This window comes from Dendrobates tinctorius, unplaced genomic scaffold, assembly GCF_039654945.1.
Source record: "Dendrobates tinctorius isolate UK_male_01 unplaced genomic scaffold, ASM3965494v1 ptg000095l, whole genome shotgun sequence".
In the NCBI taxonomy this organism is placed as follows: Eukaryota; Metazoa; Chordata; class Amphibia; order Anura; family Dendrobatidae; genus Dendrobates; species Dendrobates tinctorius.
In genome coordinates, this window is record NW_027361763.1 from 6,380,002 (window position 1) to 6,404,174 (window position 24,173).

A 24,173-nucleotide genomic window follows, 5' to 3' on the forward strand; every position below is an offset into this window, starting at 1 on the left:
CCAAAAGATCAAATTTGAAATATTGCAGGTGATGGACAAAAATTACAAAAATTATTTAGTGTTGACTTACAGCTTCACATTAACCTTCCGATTCAGTGCTCCCTCCCCTGTGGAATTTTTATTTTCCCAGTGCAAATAAGAAATCTCCTTGAAATAGATCTGCAAAGATACTGAAAGAAATATTTAAAAAAATATAAAAGGGATTATACTGCAGACTGCAGGGTGTGTGTTGAAATTTCACATTCTGCAATTTCGGATAATGGAAAATATTATTAAGGCATATGGACGCAGGGAAAAAAAAAGGAATTTTTGGAGATGTTAATTCCAAGACAATGTTAATTAAAGGATGATATTTTGGAAACAGCTCCACTCTTACCCACATGCAGTGTCCGGTATTGCAGTCTGACAATGAAAATCATTAAAAGTAAATAGCAGACACAATCACAGCACGAGAAGTGATGTTAAGATATAATGCAAAGGGAAACAGTCAGGAGATTTATGCTTCCCAATCTTCCCAGTGCTGGGTCACTAACTGGACATCTTGCTGTCATTTTTTATGACTGTTGCAGCTCTGCTAGTCTTCTCAAAGACGAGCTCAGCCTAACACTACCCACATCATTAATTAATACATTGTTCCCTGCACTATGCATAGGCAGAATGTTGACAATTAATGTTGAGAAGAGGGGATATTTACATAGTAGATTAAAAACTGTGAAAAAGGATCACTTTTTTCTTTAGGTATAGCACCACTACCAGGATTACCATGTCTGGTATAGCAGGCTCGCTTCATTCAGGTGATAAGTTGCAATACCAGCAAATGACCAAGTGTGGCGCTTTTAGAGATTCAAAAGCAGATCTCAAGGGTTAAAATGGTCAAATTGAAGGTTTTCATCCATGAAAAATAGAAACTTGGATTCATTATAAAATAGCATTTTTTTAAGTTTGTTTGCTATGTCTTTATTTTCAGAATACATCCAATAATTGTCATATTATGATTTTAATACAAGTCAAAACCAGAAAATCTTGCAAATTACTGATTAAAACTTGAATGTGCAAAAAATTCTGCCCTGGTCTCTGACCCTTTTGTTTCTGATATGAGCAGAACATATAGTGACTCACAGAATATTCACTAAAAGAAATATATGAAATGCCAACAGATCAAGAGACAAAAATGTCATGTGCATAAGGCCGGGTCCGAATCACATTTTTGATACACGTCAATGACTCCTTCAGGGTTTCCTTTTGAAGCCCTGCAAAACAGTGTAAAGGTGCATCCGCAGACGAAATCATTGACGCTAACGAAGGAGATGCACTTTTCTGCCAGCTTGAAAAAGGCAGTTACTGTCTAAAATGAGGTCAGATAGAGCATAAAATGACTCTGTCTTCTTCATTAAAGTCACTGGCACTATTGGTGGATTCGCCTGAATTCTGTTTTTCAATGGAAAATATTTGTTACAATTGGTAATTTTAGAATCCGACCACAGAAAACCCCCAAAAAATACATTAACAAATATTTAATAAAAATACATAAAAAGAGGGCACTATATAAAGTACAATTAGATATAGACCAAGTGGTATACTACGTAATGTCCACCTAGAAACATATATTTAGGTGTAAAAAAGTTTTTCATTGGTTCTTTTTAATTTTGGCATCCTGGTTTCGACAAAAAATCCAGCTGTTTTTTTATGATTCCTTTTTATTTTAAAGATTGAAATGATTTCCCTAACTATTAATGGCAAAAGATTTGGCCACTCACTTCTCTGATAATGATCATTAACGAGGAAATGAAACATTGCATGGCATCCATTACAATGTGTAGTTGACCACCAATCATGCAGTATATGATATCACTGAGCTTCACAGACCTGAAGCTACCATACTTTATTCGTTTCTCAGTCATATAAAGAGATGTCATATAGCATGATGAGGTGTGTAATAAACATACTGAACCCATAGTTGTTAGGCTATGAGAACAATCAATAGTGTCAAACAGAAAGATAAAAAATAGATTTTTTATTGCCAAATAACACAAATACATACAAAAAATAATAATAAATCATTGGTGCCTCGAGCCAGACAAAAGGAGAAGTCAGGTGAAGGAGGACAAATATTAACAGCCAAAATACTCAGAGGGTGGATTCTATCACTTAAGTGCACATAATACACTGACCTCAAAAATATTGCACAAAAATATGGTCATTGGGTTAAAAAGACCTCAAAACAAAAGACCCCCAGGAGGAAGCATTTGCGTTGCGAAACGCGCATCGGTGTGCGGAGGAGCAGGTTGTCATTAATTATTATTATTATGCATTTAAATAGCACCATTTATTCCATGGCTCTTTACATGTGAAAAGGGGAAATATAGACAGGTACAATAAACATGTTAAAGACAAGGGACACACAAGTACTGTACATAAGGAGAGGGGACCTTGCCCGCGAGGGCTCACAGTCTACAGGGATGGGTGAGGATACAGTAGGAGAGGGTAGAGCAGGTCATGTGGTGGTTCAGTAGACCGAGGATCATTGCAGGCTGTATGCTTGATGGAACAGGTGGGTCTTCAGGTTCTTGTTGAAGGTTTCCGTTGATGGTGAGAGTCTGATGTGTTGTGGCAGAGAGTTCCAGAGTATGGGGGAAGCACAGGAGAAGTCTTGTAAGCGGTTGTGGGAAGAAGCGATAAGGGGGGAGTAGAGAAGGAGATCTTGAGATGATCGAAGGTTGCATGCGGGTAGGTATCTAGAGACAATGTCACAGATGTATGGAGGGGACAGGTTGTGGATGGCTTTGTATGTCATGGTTAGGGTTTTGAATTGGAGCCTCTGGGCAATAGGAAGCCAGTGAAGGGCCTGGCATAGAGGGGAGGCTGGGGAATAGTGGGGAGACAGGTGGATTAGTCGGGCAGCAGAGTGTAGGATGGACTGGAGTGGAGTCAGAGTGCTAGAGGGGAGGCCAGAGAGCAGGAGGTTGCAGTAGTCGAGGCAGGAGATGATAAGAGCATGCACTAGTGTTTTTGTGGTTTCGTGGTTGAGGAATGAGCGGATCCGGGAAATATTTTTGAGTTTGATGCGGCAAGAGGAGGCGAGGGCTTGGATATGTGGTTTGAAAGAGAGCGCAGAGTCGAGGATCACCCCAAGGCACCGAGCGTGCGGGACTGGGGAAAGAGAGCAGCCATTGACATTGATGGATAGGTCTGGGGGAGGGGTAGAGTGAGATGGGGGAAAGATGATGAATTCTGTTTTGTCCATGTTCAGTTTGAGAAAGCGAGCAGAGAAGAAGGTTGAGATAGCAGACAGACATTGTGGGATTTCAGTCAGTAAGGAGATGAGGTTGGGTCCAGATAGGTAGATCTGCGTGTCATCGGCATAGAGGTGATACTGCAAACCGTGGGATTCTATGAGCTGTTCCAAGCCAAAGGTGTAGATGGAGAATAGTAGGGGTCCTAGGACAGAGCCTTGAGGAACACCGACAGACAGGGGGCAAGGTGAGGAGGAGGTGTGTGAGAGGGAGACAATAAATGTTCGGTCTGTTAGGTATGATGAGATCCAGGATAGGGTCAAGTCTGTGATGCCAAGAGATGAGAGAGTCTGTAGCAGGAGGGAATGGTCTATGGTGTCGAAGGCGAGGACAGGTCCAGGAGAAGGAGGACAGAATAGTGTCGCTTGCTCTTGGCAATTAGTAAGTCATTCGTGACTTTAGTTAGGGCAGTTTCAGTTGAGTGATGCGGTCAGAAGCCAGATTGTAACCGGTCAAAGAGGGAACGGGAGGAGGTAGGAGGACAGTTCAAAGTATACATGCTTTTCCAGTAGTTTTGAGGCATAAGGGAGAAGAGATATCGGGCAATAGTTAGACACAGAGGATGGGTCAAGGGAGGGCTTTTTGAGGATGGGTGTGATTGAGGCATGTTTGAAGGATGAGGGAAAGACAGCATTTGTAAGTGAAAGGTTGAAGAGGTGTGTTAGAGATGGGATGAAGACTGTGGCCAAGTTAGGGATGAAGTGAGACGAGAGTGGGTCGAGGGCACAAGTAGTGAGGTGAGATCTTGACAGAAGGGTTGAGAGCTGATCTTCTGTCATGGTGGAGAAGCTGGCTTTTGCAGAACAAGGCTGAGCGGCTAAGAAGGGCATTGGGGGCTGCGGGCCAAAGTTTTGTCTGATCGTGTCGATTTTCTGCTTAAAGGAGGCAAAGTCTTCAGCAGAAATGAGAGCAGGGGGAGGATGTGCTGTGGGATGGAGTAGAGAATTGAAAGTGTTGAAGAGCTGTTTAGGGTTGTGAGCCAGGGAGGATATGAGAGATGCGAAGAAAGTTTGTTTTGCGGCAGAGGGCATGGACTTAAAGCTGGCAAGGGACTGCTTGCATGCGTTGAAGTGCTCAGTAGAATGGGTTCTCTTCCATCTCGGCTCAGCAGCCCTGGAAACCCATCTCAGTTCTTTGGTCAGGCTGGTCAGCCAGGGCTGCCTGTTGATTGTACAAGTTTTGCTCTGCATGAGGGGGGCAGTCGAATCAAGTGTTGCTGTTTAGAGTTGAGCGAAACGGGTCGAAAAATTTCAAAAGTCGCCGACTTTTGGCAAAGTCGGGTTTCATGAAACGAAACCCGACCCTAGGATGAGGTCGGCCACGAGGTCGGCGACTTACGCGCCAAAGTCGCGTTTCAAAAGTTTGTTTTGCGCTCTTTTTCAGCCAATCAGGATCCACGGACACTGTGGGCAACGTGATGACATAGGCAGGGGTCACCACCATCTTTCAGAAGGGCATGCAAGTGATTGGCTTGCTTTGGTGGGTGTGACAGGGGTTATAAAAGGGCATGCTCGCCGACCGCCATCTTACTTCTGCCGATCTTAGCATAGGGAGAGGTTGCTGCTGCTGATTCTGTAGGGAGAGCGTTAGGCAGGGAAGAAGAAAAAAAAACTGCTTCTGCTGCTAGCGATTTTGCCTGTACAACACACCAGTCACTGTGTGTGCAGTGCAAGGGGAGGCTATATTGTGGTGGATCAGCGGTGTTGGTTGTTAGGCTGCCTTCTAAGGCTTCCTGACAGCTGCATTGCTGTTTACCCACTGCTCTGCAAACTGCTTTTTTAAAAGCAATCCCAATTTTTTTTTTTGTCCTGCTGAGGTACTGAGCGTGCATTTTTTCACACCATACAGCGGTGTACGCTCCTCACACAGTACCGTGTAACGGCTGTTATCACAGCCACAGTGAAGCTATCTGTGTGTCACTCTGTGAGAATAAGTCGAGGACATGTTCCGTTCTTACAGACCTGCACCTACTAGTTTTGTCTAGCTTTCAAACAGTTAAATATATTTGCTGTTTGATCACATTCAAAACTATAGAGAGACAGCGTGTGTCAGTCCGTATACTTAAAAAACACGGAGCTTGACAATTTTACGTACACCGGACAGCCGTGTACGTGCACGCTCCTCTCAGTACCGTGTAACGGCTGTTATCACGGCCACAGTGAAGCTATCTGTGTGTCACTCTGTGAGAATAAGTCGAGGACATGTTCCGTTCTTACAGACCTGCACCTACTAGTTTTGTCTAGCTTTCAAACAGTTAAATATATTTGCTGTTTGATCACATTCAAAACTATAGAGAGACAGCGTGTGTCAGTCCGTATACTTAAAAAACACGGAGCTTGACAATTTTAGGTACATCGGACAGCCGTGTACGTGCACGCTCCTCTCAGTACCGTGTAACGGCTGTTATCACGGCCACAGTGAAGCTATCTGTGTGTCACGGTGGAAGGATAAGTGGAGGACTTGTTCCGTTCTTACAGACCTACACTCTAGGGTGATTCCTATTCTGCCCAATTCTACATACACCTTGTAGTTTGTGATACACTAGCCAATTTCTGCCTGTGACATAGCGCTCTGATATTCAGTGGGCCTCACACAATCCAAAAGTGTCCAGTGTCCACTAGTGTGTGCAGAAATTCAAAATCTCCCTTACCCTGTAGTCACTTTTTTCACACCTGTGCCATCGAGCCTGTGACATAGCGCTGTGATATTCAGTGGGCCTCACACAATCCATAAGTGTCCAGTGTCCACAAGTGTGTGCAGAAATTCAAAATCTCTGTGATCCTGTAGTCACTTTTTTCACACCTGTGCCATCGAGCCTGTGACATAGCGCTGTGATATTCAGTGGGCCTCACACAATCCAAAAGTGTCCAGTGTCCACTAGTGTGTGCAGAAATTCAAAATCTCCCTTATCCTGTAGTCACTTTTTTCACACCTGTGCCATCGAGCCTGTGACATAGCGCTCTGATATTCAGTGGGCCTCACACAATCCATAAGTGTCCAGTGTCCACAAGTGTGTGCAGAAATTCAAAATCTCCCCTGTCCTATAGACACCTTGTACCTTGTTTTACATTACTATATAGTTTGTTGGATTTTGTCTACATTTCCACAAAAAACGAGGAAGGCTGGTGGAAGAGGCCGTGGAATTGGGCGGGGGTTGGCAGCTGGTAATGATGGTGTTGGTGGTGGATCTGATGGTAGTGGCAAGAGCAAAATAGGACCGAATGCAGGAGGTGTTGAGCCTGCGTCATCGTCTGGCTCCATAAGGCTTCGAAGGCTTAGTTTTCTAGGAGTTGGCAAACCGCTTTTAAAGCCAGAGCATCAGGAAAAAGTTTTGTCTTACATTGCTGACTCAGCCTCCAGCTCTATCGCCTGCTCTTCTGAAGTTGTAAAAAGTAAAAGCACTGAGTCGTCATTGGAGGCTCATGTTCATGAACCACACCTTTCCTTGTGTCCTTCACCCCAACCAAGATTGAAGGATGACGCAGGCCATACTACTGATTACTCCATGGAGCTGTTTTCACATACCATGCCTGGATCATCAAGTGAAATGGTGAATTACCCAGGCCAAGATGAATCTGACATGGAGTGCACTGATGCACAGCCGCTGATAGATGATTCTGCTGGTACATTCACTCAGAGCACTACATTGTCCTCGCAGTGTACAGAGCCAGATTCTGACCCTGATGAGACTCAGGTGCCCCTTCCCGCACACTATACCACCATACACGGTGACACAGAGGAAGGTGCACATGACACTGAAGAGGAGGTGATGGATGACCCAGTTGTTGACCCAGATTGGCATCCATTGGGGGAAGAGGGTGCTGCTTCCAATAGCTCAGATGAGGAGCATCCACAGCAGACATCGACATCGCAACAGCTGTTATCTGGCAGGCCCGGAGCACTCCAAAGACAGGTTCCAAAAATCAAAAGAGTTGCTGGACAGCTTGTCCAGAGGGTCAAAACATCACAGCGTGCTAGGCCGCAAAATGTCTGCCAAAGTAGGAAGAGTGCAGTGTGGCACTTTTTTGAACAAAATCCTCATGATCAGGCCAAGGTTATCTGTAAGAAGTGCGCAAAGACCTTTAGCCGAGGGAAAAATCTGAAAAATTTGAATACCAGTTGCATGCTTAGACATTTAACCACCATGCACTTGCAAGCGTGGACACAACACCAAACCTCAAGTGCCACATGTGCAACTGATCACAAAGAAGGTAGTCAGCAACGCTACATTGTTTCCCCCACTGTAAGCCCACCGGTTAGCACAGCGGCAAATGTTGAGGTGTTGTTGCAAGGCCACAGCAGTCAGGGAATCCCACTGTTATATCAACGAAATACTGAATCTAGGCCATCAGAAAGAACACCAACTCCATCACCATCATCAACCCTCTCTCAGTCCGCCCTGTCCACCGCTACTTCCACCATATGCAGCTCTCAAGTCCAGCTCACCCTCCCAGACACTATGAGTAGGTCAAGAAAGTACTCAGTCTCTCATCTGCGTACACTGGGTTTGAACGCCCACATTGCCAAACTAATCTCGTTTGAGATGATGCCCTATCGGTTGGTGGAAAGCGCAGCTTTCCGCGAACTCATGGCCTATGCAGTACCACGCTATGACCTACCCAGTCGCCACTTCTTCTCTCGCAAAGCCATCCCAGCCCTCCACCATCATGTAAAAGACCGCATTGTCCATGCACTCAAGCAGTCAGTGAGTGGAAAGGTGCACCTCACAACTGATGCATGGTCCAGTCGGCATGGCCAGGGCCGTTACGTGTCCATCACTGCGCACTGGGTTAATGTGGTGGATGCAGGGTCCACAGGGGACAGCGGTGGTGGGACAGTGCTGCCTAGCCCACGGTATAGGAAACAGTTGGCTGTAGGTGTTCGACCCTCCTCCTCCAGAAGTGAAAGCTCGTCCACAGAGCGCAGTCGTACGAGCACTCCATCTGCAGCTGCCACTGTTGCACACGAGGTGTCCCCCTATCGAGCAGCTAGTGGAAAGCGTCAGCAGACTGTGTTGCAGATGATGTGTTTGGGCGACAGACACATCGCCGAGGTGCTGGCTGTGTACTTGAAGCAACAAACTGAGTCATGGCTGGGCAGTGTACATCTTGAGGCAGGCAAGGTAGTCATAGAATCATAGAATCATAGAATCGTAGAGTTGGAAGGGACCTCCTGGGCCATCTGGTCCAACCCCCTGCTCAAAGCAGGATTCGCTAAATCATCCCAGTTAGATGTCTGTCCAGCCTCTGTTTGAAGACTTCCATTGAAGGAGAACTCACCACTTCTCGTGGCAGCCTGTTCCACTCATTGATCACTCTAACTGTCAAAAAGTTTTTTCTAATATCTAATCTGTGTCTCCTCCCATTCAGCTTCATCCCATTGCTTCTAGTCTTTCCTTGTGCAAATGAGAATAAAGTTGATCCTTCTACAATGTGACAGCCCTTTAGATATTTGTAGACAGCTATTAAGTCTCCTCTCAGTCTTCTCTTTTGCAAACTAAACATTCCCAAATCCTGCAACCTTTCCTCATAAGACAGGGTTTGCAGACCGGTCACCATTCTGGTCGCTCTTTTCTGAACTTGCTCCAGTTTGTTGATGTCTTTTTTAAAATGTGGTGCCCAAAATTGGACACAATATTCCAGATGAGGTCTGACCAAAGAGGAGTAGAGGGAAATAATTACTTCACGTGATCTAGACTGTATGCTTCTGTTAATACATCCTAGAATTGCATTTGCCTTTTTTGCTGCTGCATCACACTGTTGACTCATATTCAGTCTGTGATCTATTAGTATACCCAAGTCTTTTTCACATGTGCTGTCACTTAGCCCTATTCCTTCCATTCTGTATATGCTTTTTTCATTTTTATTGCCCAGATGTAGTACTTTGCATTTCTCCCTGTTAAAAACCATTCTGTTAGTTGCAGCCCACTTCTCCAGTTTATTTAAATCTTTTTGAATCCTCTCTCTCTCTTCTCTAGTATTAGCTATCCCTCCTAGCTTTGTGTCATCAGCAAATTTAATCAGTTTACCCTCAATTCCTTCATCTAAATCATTGATAAAGATGTTGAACAATACAGGGCCCAGGACAGAGCCCTGTGGTACCCCACTTGAGACATTCTTCCAACTGGATGTGCAGCCATTTACGACCACTCTTTGGGTCCGATCACTAAGCCAGTTATGAATCCACCTAACAGTTGCCTTGTCCATTCCATACTTAGTCATTTTTTCAATAAGGATTGTATGAGAGACTTTGTCAAATGCTTTGCTGAAGTCAAGATATACTATATCTACAGCATTTCCTTGATCCACCCAATCAGTAATACCGTCATAGAAGGAAATTAAATTAGTCTGACATGACTTATTAGTTACAAACCCATGCTGACTCTGTTTAATCACTTCATTCTTATCCAAGTATTGACATACATGTTGTTTAATAATTTGTTCAAAGATCTTTCCTGGTATAGAAGTCAGACTCACCGGCCTATAGTTGCCTGGGTCCACCTTCTTCCCCTTTTTGAAGATAGGAACAACATTTGCTCTTCTCCAGTCTTCTGGCACTTCTCCTGTTCTCCAAGAATTTTCAAAGATTATGGAGAGGGGTTCAAAAATTTCTTCTGCTATCTCCTTCAGTACTCTGGGGTGTAATTCATCTGGACCTGGAGACTTGAATTCATTTAGGTTAGCTAAGTGTTTCCTCACTATCTTTCTGTTTATAGATATCCTGGATTCTTCTATTCCCTTAATAGGACAGTGAATAACAGTTGATGTTACATTTCCTTTCTGAGAGAAAACAGATGCAAAATAGGAATTTAAAAGTTCAGCCTTCTCAACATCCTGTCTTACCATTTCATCATTTTCATCCTGTACAAATCCTATAGCATCTTTGACTTTTCTTTTTGACATATCCCCAAAATCCTTTATTATTGCTTTTGACATCTCTTGCAAGTCTCAATTCATTTTCAGCTTTAGATAATCTGATTTGTGCCCTGCAGGTTCTACAGACAGCATTATATTCTTCTTTAGATATGCCTCCCTCTTTCCATTTTATAAACATTTTTTTCTTCCTTTTTAGCATGTGCTTAAGTTCTGTTTTCATCCATCCTGGTTTCCTTAAATGCTTCCTATTCTTCCCTCTTTTCGGAATTGTTAACAACTGTGCTTTGAGAATTTCATTTTTCAAGATTTCCCATCCTTCCTGGACATTTTTGTCTTTAAGGATATCCAGCCATTGGATCCCTCCAATTCTCTTTCTGAATCCCTTAAAATCTGCCTTTCTGAAATCTAACCTTGACGTCTGAGTCTTCACAGGTCTTCCGCCTCTAGTTATCCAAAATTCTAAAATAGCATGGTCGCTACCTCCTAGGGTCCCAGCCACTTTTACCTCCTCAACCATTTCCTCCCTGTTTATAAGGATTAGATCCAAGGTAGCAGTTCCCATTGTTTTCTCCCTTACCTTTTGGAAGATAAAGTTGTCAGCAAGAGAGGATAAGAATTTCCTTGACCTGTTAGTTTTGCCTGAGAGAGATTCCCAACAAATGTCTGGATAGTTGAAATCTCCCATGACAACTATGTCATATTTTTTGGAGAACTTGGCCATTTGATGCATAAAGAGTTCATCCATATCTACAGCTTGCACAGGCGGCCTGTAGTAAATGCCTACAATGGTGTCCTTTCCATTGTTCTGTCCTTGTATTCTTACCCAAACAGTTTCCACAGAACTCCCAGTCTCTGAAGCTTCAATCTCTGTGCAGATATACGCATTTCTAACATACAATGCGACACCCCCTCCTCGTTTATCAAGTCTGTTTCTTGCAAATAAGTTGTATCCTTCTAGTCTTGTATTCCAGTCATGTGTATTGTCCCACCAAGTTTCAGTGATTCCAATTACATCATATTTCTTTTCCTGTGTTAGTAGTTCCAATTCTCCTTGTTTGTTGCCCATGCTTTGTGCATTAGTATAGAAACATTTTAGTTTGTGATTGGTTTCTCTTTCTCCAATATTTTTATTAATTAGATTCTTTCGTCTTTGTTCTTCCTTTCCACTTCTAATAGCAGAGTTCTCAATAGCATTTGTCAGGTGTATGGCTTTTTCTGGTCTTTTGCTTCCCTTCCCATGTTGTTCTAGTTTAAAGCTCTCCTTACAAGTGTAGCAAGGCGACTTCCAAATACATGCTTTCCAGTCTTCGTAAGGTGCACCCCATCTCTAGCAAGTAGTCCATCGTATAAGTAGTTCACTCCGTGATCCAGAAATCCAAATCGTTGCTGACGGCACCATCAACGTAGCCAGTTGTTCACCTGCAGAATCTTATTCCACCTCCTTGTTCCATGGCCATCCACTGGGAGGATGGAAGAGAAGACCACCTGCGCTCCCAGTTCTTTCACTTTCTTGCCTAAGTCTTCAAAGTCTCTGCAGATGGTTTCCAGGTCGTTTCTTGCGGTGTCATTTGTCCCCACATGTAGTAGCAGGAATGGGTAGTCATCTGTAGGTCTGAAGAGTCCTGATATCCTGTCAGACACATCTTTAATTTTTGCACCTGGAAGACAGCACATTTCTCTTGAAGTTATATCCGGTCTGCAGATAGCGGCCTCTGTTCCTCTCAACAGGGAATCCCCCATGACCACCACTCTCCGTTTCTTCTTCACAACATTTTTCTTTCTCCATCCAGGAGGACTCTGAAGGCGTTCAAGGTTGCTGTTTGTGGGCAGAGTCTTATCCTGATGCATTTCTTCATCGTTTTCCTGCGTGAGAGCCTGGTACTGGTTCCTGAGCAGTATGGGTGCTGACTGCCTCCTGATCCTCCTGCTTCTCTGGGTCACATGTCTCCATTCCTCTGTTTCTTCAGGTGCGATTCGAATTTCTTCTCTTTCTGTAACATGAAGAGATAATTCTGCTCTGTCCAAGAACTCTTCACCTTCCTTAATGATCTTCAATGTAGCTAACCTCTCTTCGAGATTTTGCAACTTTTCCTCCAACAGGGTCACAAGCTTGCATTTGTGGCATGTGAAGTTTGGCTTTTCCACTGGTAAATCTGTGAACATGTAGCAAGAAATGCAGCTCACCAAATGGCTCCTGGCCTCTTCCATCTTGAGATTTCTTAAAAAGGATTAAAGATGAGCCAAAATTCACGCGCCGATAGGCGCGCGGTTTTTCCGATTTCCTCTTTTCAGCTGCAACGGCCAAAACCCAGTGATCGTTGAGCTCGCGGAGACTCTTCACTTATCCCAGAAGGCACTGGGAATATGCAAATGATCTCCTCAAGACTCTTCCCCTGGTTTTCCGATTTCTTCTTTTCAGCTGCAACGGCCAAAACCCAGTGATCGTTGAGCTCGCGGAGACTCTTCACTTATCCCAGAAGGCACTGGGAATATGCAAATGATCTCCTCAAGACTCTTCCCCTGGTTTTCCGATTTCCTTTTTTCAGCTGCAACGGCCAAAACCCAGTGATCGTTGAGCTCGCGGAGACTCTTCACTTATCCCAGAAGGCACTGGGAATATGCAAATGATCTCCTCAAGACTCTTCCCCTGGTTTTCCGATTTCCTCTTTTCAGCTGCAACGGCCAAAACCCAGTGATCGTTGAGCTCGCGGAGACTCTTCACTTATCCCAGAAGGCACTGGGAATATGCAAATGATCTCCTCAAGACTCTTCCCCTGGTTTTCCGATTTCCTCTTTTCAGCTGCAACGGCCAAAACCCAGTGATCGTTGAGCTCGCGGAGACTCTTCACTTATCCCAGAAGGCACTGGGAATATGCAAATGATCTCCTCAAGACTCTTCCCCTGGTTTTCCGATTTCCTCTTTTCAGCTGCAACGGCCAAAACCCAGTGATCGTTGAGCTCGCGGAGACTCTTCACTTATCCCAGAAGGCACTGGGAATATGCAAATGATCTCCTCAAGACTCTTCCCCTGGTTTTCCGATTTCCTCTTTTCAGCTGCAACGGCCAAAACCCAGTGATCGTTGAGCTCGCGGAGACTCTTCACTTATCCCAGAAGGCACTGGGAATATGCAAATGATCTCCTCAAGACTCTTCCCCTGGAAGATAACGGCCGTAATTTTGTGGCAGCCATAGCCCTTTCAAAACTCAGCCACATACCTTGCTTGGCTCACACCTTGAACCTGGTGGTGCAGTGCTTCCTCAAAAATTATCCGGAGTTAACAGCCCTGCTCCAGAAGGTGCGAAGACTGTGCGCGCACATCCGCCAGTCTCCTGTACACTCCGTTCGCATGCAGAAGCTGCAGCGATTGCTCCACCTTCCCAACCACCGCCTCATTATCGACATTGCAACAAGGTGGAACTCCACCTTGCACATGGTGGAGCGGCTGTGCGAGCAGAGGCAGGCCATAATGCATTTGTGGGAGGATACACGGCCAGGCACTTTGAGAGCAGACATGGAGTTGACAGGTGTGCAGTGGTCGAAGCTGAAAGACCTCTGTAAAGTCCTTCAGTGTTTGGAGGAATGCACACGGCTGGTAAGCGCAGACGACGCCATCCTAAGCATGAGCATCCCACTTATGCGTCTGCTCATGCAAACTTTGACGCACCTTAAGAAGCAGGCGTCTGCAGCCAATGTTGACGAGGAGGGAATCCTTGATGACATTCAGCCATTGTCTGCTCAGGGACCTCTCCTGGATGAGGTGGAGGAAGAAGAGGAGGAGGAGGATGATGATGGGGATAATTACTTAGGGGAGGAGGATGCATCTCGTGGGGCAAGTGAAAATGTTGGCGTGGCAAGGTCTGGTACAGGGTTTGTGCGTGACTGGAGGGATGTGGATTTGCCAGAAAGTGTTCCTCCAACCAGCACTCGCAGTGCATCATTGACACCGGGAACATTGGCCCACATGTCAGATTATGCCTTGCAGATCCTAAAAAGGGACCCCCGCATTGCCAAAATGATGAACGATGACGACTACTGGTTGGCAAGCATCCTGGATCCACGCTATAAAGGCAAATTGCAAAACATCATGCCACAGGAGAACCTAATATTGGCTAATAAACAAGCAACTCTGGTAAATCGGTTGCTTGAGGCATTCCCAGCACACAGCAGCGGTGATGGTTCTCACACGAGCCGTACGGGCCGGGGGCAGCTTGGCAGAGGTGTTCATGGTGCACACAGCAGAAGTGGCGTTGGAGACAGGGGTTTCATGACAATGTTGTGGACTGATTTTTCAAGTACCGCTCACACAACTGGTAATACTGCATCGATGGAAAGTGACAGGAGACAGCAGTTGTCAACTATGGTTACAAACTACTTTTCCTCCCATATCGATGTTCTCCCACACAGGTCATTCCCCTTTGACTACTGGGCCGCTAAACTGGACACCTGGCCTGAATTGGCACAATATGCCTTACAGGAGCTCGCTTGCCCAGCTGCAAGTGTGCTATCGGAAAGAGTCTTCAGTGCAGCTGGATCAATCCTGACAGAAAAAAGGACCCGTCTGTCAACCCAAAATGTGGATGATCTAACCTTCATTAAAATGAACCATGCATGGGTTTCCAAGGATTTTGTCCCACCTTCCCCTGATGACACATAGGGTGACAGAAAAATGGCTTGCTTTGGTCCACCTCTTCCTGGGACTTCACCTATTTCGCCTTTTGCATCAGCTGAATGTCCAACATCAACATATGCCACTTTCTAAAACTCCCTAACTGTGCTGCCTCCCCCCCCATGGCCGGGGTCACCACCTAGCGCACGACACCGTGCGAGTGCCGTTGCTCTGGACAGGTGGGTAGGCCGACTCTTGGGCGCGGGCACTGGCACAGGGTCCCTCATAGTGCAATCAAGTGTCTCTGACGGTGGTGGTGCACACCCGCCGTCAGACACACCGCCGTACTATGAGGGGCCCAGTGCCAGTACCGACGCCCACGAGTGGGCCCCCCTTGCTTGGGCAGGGCCCCAGCATTTGCAATCTTTACCTCTCCCTGCTCCTCCGCTGTGTAGTCTGGGCCGTCAAATCCATACTGTGCCTGACACCGTCTGAGCCTGCCTCCTGATGTATAGACATATATTTTGAATGTGTACGCTATCCATACATGTTATCCGGGGATACGGTACCCTTTCTCACCTTTGTGCAATCACGTGCAATCCATACTGGGCCTAACACCGTCTGAGCCTGCCTCCTGATGTATAGACATATATTTTGAATGTGTACGCTATCCATACATGTTATCTGGGGATACGGTACCCTTTCTCACCTTTGTGCAATCACGTCCAAGCCATACTGGGCCTATCACCGTCTGAGCCTGCCTCCTGATGTATAGACATATATTTTGAATGTGTACGCTATCCATACATGTTATCCGGGGATACGGTACCCTTTCTCACCTTTGTGCAATCACGTGCAAGCCATACTGGGCCTAACACCGTCTGAGCCTGCCTTCTGATGTATAGACATATATTTTGAATGTGTACGCTATCCATACATGTTATCCGGGGATACGGTACCCTTTCTCACCTTTGTGCAATCACGTGCAATCCATACTGGGCCTAACACGTCTGAGCCTGCCTCCTGATGTATAGACATATATTTTGAATGTATACGCTATCCATACATGTTATCCGGGGATACGGTACCCTTTCTCACCTTTGTGCAATCACGTGCAAGCCATACTGGGCCTAACACCGTCTGAGCCTGCCTCCTGATGTATAGACATATATTTTGAATGTGTACACTATGCTATCCATACATGTTATCCGGGGATACGGTACCGTTTCTCACCTTTGTGCAATCACGTGTAATCCATACTGGGCGTGAGAACGGCTGGCGAGCTGTTAAGCAAGCTACAGCACCTGTGGTTTGCACACGTAAGTTTTTCATTTTTTCAGGAATGACGGTTAGGCCTAATTCCGGAACTGCGGTTGACCTGCACTTACTGGGAAATCATTGTTCGCGGGTAATAATTGTAATCACAGATCCCCATCACTAACGTTGTTCAGCGGGTTATCTGCACCTGTAAGCGACAAACGCTGGCCTTTTCAGTGTAGCACACATGCAGCCACGGACATATAAGGGCATGACACACCAGTTATTGGCCAATCTCATGTGCCAGAGCCTCACGTGTCCCTCTAGTAAGCCGGACTCGGACCGCGGGACATGACGGAGTCTCGTTCGTTAACGGAATTAAGCTTGCAATGTGTGCATCTTTTCTGTAGCTGGCATGGTTGAGGTTTCCCAGGTGGAGTCGAATTTAACCGTAGGCTCCACTCCTGGTGGTGCCCTTCTGGACATTCCTTTAAGGTTCAGCTTTGCAACCATACTGCCCATGTAAAATAAACACTTTGCCTTCATGAACGCTGTTTGGAGGGTCATGACTCGTGGGAATAATGCCGCCCAATCAGTTAACCTGCTAGAGAGATCCTTCGTTGCTCCCAAGCATGACATCACACTCCCTAGGAGGAAGGTAATGCCACTGTGGCGACCGTACTCCTGGGGGCGACACAAGTGCACTGATACCAAGCCACTGCTCGATGAATCTGCTGGTACATTGACCCAGACCACTACATTCCCCTCGCACGCTACACGGCCTGAATCTGACCCTGATGAAACTCAGGTTACCCTTCCCATATACAGTTCCATCTTACTCGGTGACAAAGAGGAAGCTGCAGATGAAAGTGCAGGTTCGGCCCACCCGCCATCAGACACACCACCGTACTATCAGGGGCCCTGTGCCAGTGCCGTCGCCAACGAGTGGGCCCCTCCTGCTTGCTCAGGATCACAGCACTTGCAAGGTTGAAATACTGTGCAGTGAGATGGAAGATGGGGACGACGAGGAGTCCAGACTAGTACAGGGATTCCCTAGCGAGGAGACTTATTTCATTGTTTTCAATGTTGGGACAGCAATTTTTGGGGAGCACTATACTCTGGAGAATGATAGATGGGGCCTACCATACACTGGAACATTCCAAAGGTGGACATCAGACACTGGAGCAGCATTTACAGGGCCCATTATACACTAGAGCATTAGAAATGGGGCCCATTATGTTTGGAGCATTATTTGGGCCCATAAGACAGTGGAGCTTCATCCATGGGGACCAACATATACTGTAGCATTATGTGGAGCTCATCATATACTGTTTCAAACATTATATGGGACCAATGATTCTGTATGGAGAAATAGATGGGCCTCGTCATGAGATGTAAAAAGTGAAGTATTTTTCATTGTACTATACCGCTATTTCTCTGCCGTATTGGAGCATGATGAGTTGTGGTATGTGTTAAAGCGGCGCTCTTTCGCCCAGGGCACATGAAAACCTGGAGCCAGCCCTACCCCCCCAACAACGTTAGCCAAATAACCCCCATTTTTCAGTGCGTAACTTGTATTATGAAGTTAATTAAGGTTGACAAGCTTAAGTAAGAAGAATTGATGCTTTTGCCATTCAAATGGGCACTGTAGGTGTGTTTCCTGTCCTCCTCTCACTGCCGACTTTTATTCCCCATTGACTTACATTGGGTTTCGTGTTTCGGGACGACCCCGACTTTTCCCTATAATCGGACGATCTTGCTCAACCCGACTTTTGGAAAAGTCGGGTTTCACGAAACGAAACTCGACCCTAAAAAACCAAAAGTCGCTCAACTCTATTGCTGTTATTTTGGTGTTAAAAAAAGTGGCAGCAGCATCTGTGTCATGAAGGAAAGCTATGTCTGTAAGAAGGAGAAGGGACTCAGAGAGTGATTGTAAATTGAGGTGTTTGAGATTCCTGCGAGGGTGAGCGAGTTTATGCAGCAGGGGTTATGCAGTAGGAGAGGAGAGGGAAGAGAATGTCAGTAGGTTGTGGTCAGACAGGGGGAGGGGTGAGTTATTGAGATTAGTGAGGGAACAGAGACGGGTGAAGATAAGTTCCAGCGTGTGATCATCTTTGTGAGTGGCCGCAGAGGACCATTGAGTGATGCCGAGGGAAGCCGTGAGCGATAGAAGTTTAGAGGCAGCCGGGGTGGAAGTGTCAATGGGGATGTTGAAGTCGCCCATGATGATGGTGGTGATGTCAGCAGAAAGGAAATGGAGTAGCCAGGTGGTGAAGTGGTCAATAAAGGTGGAGATGGCTAGTTCTGGGGGGCGGTAGATGACAGTCAGTTGGACGTTGGAGGGGGAATAGATGCGGACGGAGTGCACCTCGAATGAGGGAAGAGTAGCGGAGGATGGCAGAGGAATTGGGGTAAAGGGGCAGGTATCGGACAGGAGCAAGCCAACTCCTCCACCATCTCCACCACGTTGGTTGCTGGGGCGAGGGGTGTGAGATGGAATCCACCATAGGAAAGCGCAGCTGGAGAGGCTGTGTCAGAGGGAGTGAGCCAGGTTTCAGTGATGGCAAGGAAGGAGAGTTTGTTGGTGATAAAGAGGTCATGGATAAATGATAGCTTGTTGCAGACAGAGCGTGCGTTCCATAGGGCTCCAAGTAAGGGGGTTGGGGGAGTGGGGGCTGGATGAATGGGTATGAGGTTATCATGGTTGCGAAGACGTGTAGAGGATTGTGGCAGGGTGGTAGAAGTGAGTGTAGGGAGGTGTTGAGGAGGGCCAGGATTTGGGGATACGTAGCCAGCAATGAGGAGCAGTAGACAGAGCATTATAAGGTGGGAGCAGGATAGGACATGAAGTGGCTGTGTGTGTCTGGAGAAAAAGGATTGTATGTGGAGGAACAGTTGTGATGAAGAGGCGAGATGGCTGGGAAGGATGGAGGGGGAAATGACAAGTTCCCTACTGGGTGGAGGGATTGCAGGAGTTAGGGAGAAATAGAGTCGTATGGGGGTTATAGTAAAAAGATGGCGAAACATTGTTGTGGTGTTTTAGTTCGTTACCTTGCAGTCAAATTCATTTGTCATTTGACATCTTATTGTGCGAGGACTGCCATCTCAGGTATGGGGGTTTAAATTGGACATCTCACTTTGCTTAGGCTAATGAGCCACACTGATCATTCTGGCTGGCTTCCAGCTTGGGCTGGAGACGCATGGTACAAACTAGATAAGCTGTCATGGACAGGTTTATGTGGACATATGTATGTTATTGGTGATTTTGAATTACGCATTTGCACTTTATTATTCAATATGAGTATAGCACTGTAATAACTTACTCCATGTTTTGAGGTCTTTTTAACCCAATGACCATATTTTTGTGCAATATTTTTGAGGTCAATGTATTATGTGCACTAAGTGATAGGATCCACCCTCTGAGTATTTTGGCTGTTAATATTTGTCCTCCTTCACCTGACTCCTCCTTTTGTTTGGTTTGAGGCAGCAACGATTTATTATTTTTTGTATGTATTTTTGCTATTTTGCAATAAAAAAATCTATTTTTTATCTTTTTTTGACACTATTGATTGTTCTCGTAGCCTAACAACTATGGGTTCAGTATGTTTATTAACTATGTATAGTGTTACTATCCTGCGTTGTAGGAAATGGGTTTGGGTGGTATGTTCATGATGAGGTGTGTGCAAGATTGACATGTCCTTCCTTACATATCCTATAGACTTAAGATCTTTTGAGATGAGCGGTCTAAATAAAGCAATTTTATTTTTTTAAGGCTGGTCCTCTTGTGCTACTTATCTTGGGAATTAAAAAGGGCGAACACGATCAGGAAAGTTCGGCGCCTGTGCCAAACACCTACTGTTTGGGCACGGACACCGAACATGGACTTCACCAGGAAGTCAGTGTTACTGTTTGGGTTCCGCTACCCGAACACCGGGTTATTGTCGCACTGTCATGTGCATGACAGCGCGACAAGCACCGCTTCTGATCGGTGGTGAAATCATCTCCGCCAGTCAGAGAGCTGAAGTTCCCACACTGTCAAAAGACAGCGTGAGTACTCACCTGTGATCGGAGGTATAAAGTTTTCCTCCGGTCACTGGTGTCAGCTGATGGGACTACAGATCCCATCATCCCACACCTGCAGCCGCTATTAACAGTGAAAGCAGACCTGCAGCCACTAATAACAGTGAGAGCAGGAGCAGCAGAAGGGAGTATTCATCAGCTGATCCTGCTCTGCAAATAAATCATTTTAAAAAATGGTGTGGGTCACCCTGTACTTTTGATAACCAGCAAGGCAAAACTCACAGCTGGGGGATGCAACCCTCAGCTGTCAGCTTCAGCAAGGCTGGTTATCAAGAATAGTGGGGTCCCCATGCTGTTTTTTTCATTATTAAGATAAATAATTTTAAAAAAAGGCGCAGGGTCCTCCCATTTTTAACAACCAGCCTTGCTAAAGCAGACAACTGGAGGCTGGTATTCTCAGGCTGGTAAGAAGCCATGGATATTGGCCCCCAGTCTAAAACTAGCACCTCACAGCTGCCCAGAAAAGACACATCTATTAGATGCTCCAATTCTGGTGGTTGGTCCAGTTCTTCCCACTTGCCTGTAGCGGTGGCAAGTGGGGTTCATATTTGTGGGGTTGGTGTCACAATTGTATTGTCAAGTGACATCAAGCCCACAGATTAGTAATGGAAAGGCATCTGTAAGAAACGTAACCTTTACTAATCCTATAGTTGTATTGTAAATAAACACATAGCCAGAATAAAGTCATTTATTAGAAATAAAAAAACACATTTTTTATTTAAAAAACGGTGCTAGAGGGGATCTCACCAAAGTCACGGCAGCTCAGCCCAGCTGGGAATGCAGCCTCAGTAACCAGAGGTAAACTCAATGACCTCACCACTGGTCGCTGAGGCCGTGCTCGCAGCACCTCATTCACCAGTGGTTCTCAGCCTGGACGGTCACCTCTTGGCACCCCCAGACATGGATTATGGCGTGGGACAGACCGACAGACAGGTATGGTACATGTCACGATCCATATTTGGATTCGCGGCAGAGTCTGGATTCTTAAAGAAACCTTTTTCCTTTTGCCCCCGGTGGCCGCTGGGGTTACTAGAACTGTAGTTGCTTTGCTGCTGGTTTTTCCGCCGGTGGCCGCTGGGGTTATTCATGCTTAATTATCCATCTTCTGTATCATCTAAGAAGCCGCGTCCCCCTAGTCGTGTGGAGGGAGGTGACCAGGGAGTGTATATTTCCTCCATTTTGCCCTCTCAGTGTACTATGTCAGCAGAAGTGGTGGATGGTGGGTTGCCTGAGGGCATATCGGTGTTTGTGGACAGTGGAGCGGGAGTCAATCTGGTGGATGCTCACTTTGTCCAGACTCATGGCCTGAAGTGTAGGACGCTGGCCAAACCTCTAAGCGTCCAGGCCATTGACTCTGTCCCACTGAGCCAGGGGAGGTTGACCCAAGTCGTAGAAAATACACATCTGCGCATAGGGACTCAACATGAAGAGTCCCTGTCATGCTACGTCTTGGGGGAAATGCCATCACCTATTGCTTTAGGCCTCCCTTGGTTGGAAAAACACAACCCAGTCATAGATAGGCGGTCTAGGGAAGTAGTCAGCTGGGATCAGTTGTGTGAGGGCTGCTGCCCGGGGGCTACTGTCTCTGCCGTCTTTCTACAACCGTCCCCTTTTTCTCCAGTGGGAGCAGCAAAGGTGCTGCCAGGGAGTAGGGGCAAGTTTCTACCCTCACCACATGCTAACCTTGAGTGTCAGAGGAGGGGTCAGAGGAGGGTTGTGACCCCTTCTGAGCATTGTGGGGCTGTGAGTGTGATGACACAAGGTGACACCTCTGTTGTCAGTGCTGTGAAGAGATCACCATCTTGTGGCAAACGTGTGAGTGGCAATAAACGTTCAGGTCCAGACCTGTGTGTGAATGAGTACATATGGGTGTCCACCAAAAACATCTGGTGGAAGTGTGCTGTAGGGGTCTGGAGTTCTTGGGTGATAGGGCCGTATCGGGTGTTGGCCATCCTCAGCCCGGGGGCTTACCAGCTGGAGCTAACCCCAATAATGCCTATACACAACTCATTCCCCAGGTCGGTGTTCTGGAGATTTGTGGTGCCTCCGGAGCATACGTTGCCACTTCCATCTGCCCACGTTTGGCATAAACCTGTGAGTCAGGTGGTCGCTGAGGTGAACTCTGGTGGACCTAAGCATCCGCACCATAGATGTTTTTCTGGTGAGGTGCAGTGTTGAGGGTCCAGAGACCCCTCATTGAAGGAGGGGTACTGTCACGATCCATATTTGGATCCGTGGCAGACTCTGGATTCTTATAGAAACCTTTTTCCTTTTGCCCCGGTGGCCGCTGGGGTTACTACAACTGTAGTTGCTTTGCTGCTGGTTTTACCCCCGGTGGCTACTGGGGTTACTTCATGCTTAATTAGCTAGCAAATGATGACCAACCCCCTCCTTCCTATAAAAGGAGGTCAGGTGCTTAGCTCCTTGTTGGTAATATTGGTCATTTGCTAACCAACCTTGGTGAAGACTGGACCTACCTGGTGGAGAGGGGGTTCAGCTTATCTGGAGCAGTGGAGTTGCTGCTGGATGCTGATCAGATCCTTACTCTGTTGCTTGGAGCATTTGCAGCAGAGCAAAGCTAAGTTTTGGGTTTTAGTTGCTTTAACCCCGTGGTGTCTGTTTTATTTTTCCCTTGTGTGTTATTGGGTGCAGTTCACTTTATTCCCTGTCTCACCTCCTGGGGAGGGGGTTGGTGGTTTATCACAGGGCTAAACAGGAGATAGGGACAGGTTGGGGACTTGGGCCTCACTACCTTCAAGTGTACCCCCAAGTTAGGAAGAGTCAGGGCACCCCCTTAGCCTGTTGGGCAGTTCAGGGGCCCAGGTTCCACGTCTCCTGCTTTTTCCCAACTGCCCTGTGACAGTACATTGTTGTTTTCTTATTTTTGGTTTGTTACAGGAGATTGAGGTATACGGTGGATTAGGTGTTAGGTGAGTATAACTAAAATGAAAACTTATTTATTCAGACTGGCCTACCACCTCAACACATTAACCTAATCTATCCCTGTGTGGCACAGCCAAAAGTTTTTACCATAGCCAGGTTCCCCGCATCATGTTCCCACATGCTTTATACATCCATTAGCCCTCTGTGTCTGTACTGTTACACACTTAACATTATGGCTGGTCCATACAATCAGGGCAACTGTTACCACCCACCTTTCGTGTCTCCCTTTTTTTTCCTCATAGATTGTAAGCTTGAGAGCAGGGCCCTCATTCCTCTTGGTATCTGTTATGTTCTATGTGGTTATTTTTATGCTGTAATGTCTATTGTCTGCACAAGTCCCCTCTGAAATGTAAAGTGCTGCGGAATATTTCGGTGATATAGAAATAAAATTTATTATCATTATTATTATTATTATTATTATTATTATTATTATTTCTAATAAAGAACTTTATTCTGGCTGTGTGTTTATTCACAATACAACTATAGGATTAGTATTGGATAGGTGACTTACAGATGCCTCTCCATTACTAATCCGTGGGTTTGATGTCCCATGACAATACAAAGGTGACATCCACCCCATAAATATGAACCCCACTTACCACCGCTACAGAGCAAGTGGGAAAAGCCTGGCAAAGCACCAGAATTGGTGCATGTAATAGATGTGCCTTTTTTGGGCAGCTGTAGGCTGCTATTTTTAGGCTGGGGGGCAATATCTTTGGCCCCTTACCAACCTGAGAATACCAGCCCCCATATGTCTGCTTTAGCAAGGCTGTTGTCAAAAATGGGGACCCCACCCCATATTTTTTATTATTTGAATGATTAAAAAAACAGCATAGAGACCCCGCTATTCTTGATAACCAGCCTTGTTGAAGCTGACAGCTGAGAGTTTTGCCTGGCTGATTATAAAAAATTATTTATTTACAGCACAAGAGCGGCTGATGAATACTCCCATCCACCGCTCCTGCTCTCACTGTTATTAGCGGCTGCAGGTGTCGGATGATGGGAGCTATAGTCCCATCAGCTGATACCAGTGATCAGAGGTAAACTTTATACCTCCAATCACAGCTGAGCGCTCATGCTGTCATTTGACAGAGTGGGAACCGCGGCTCTCTGATGGG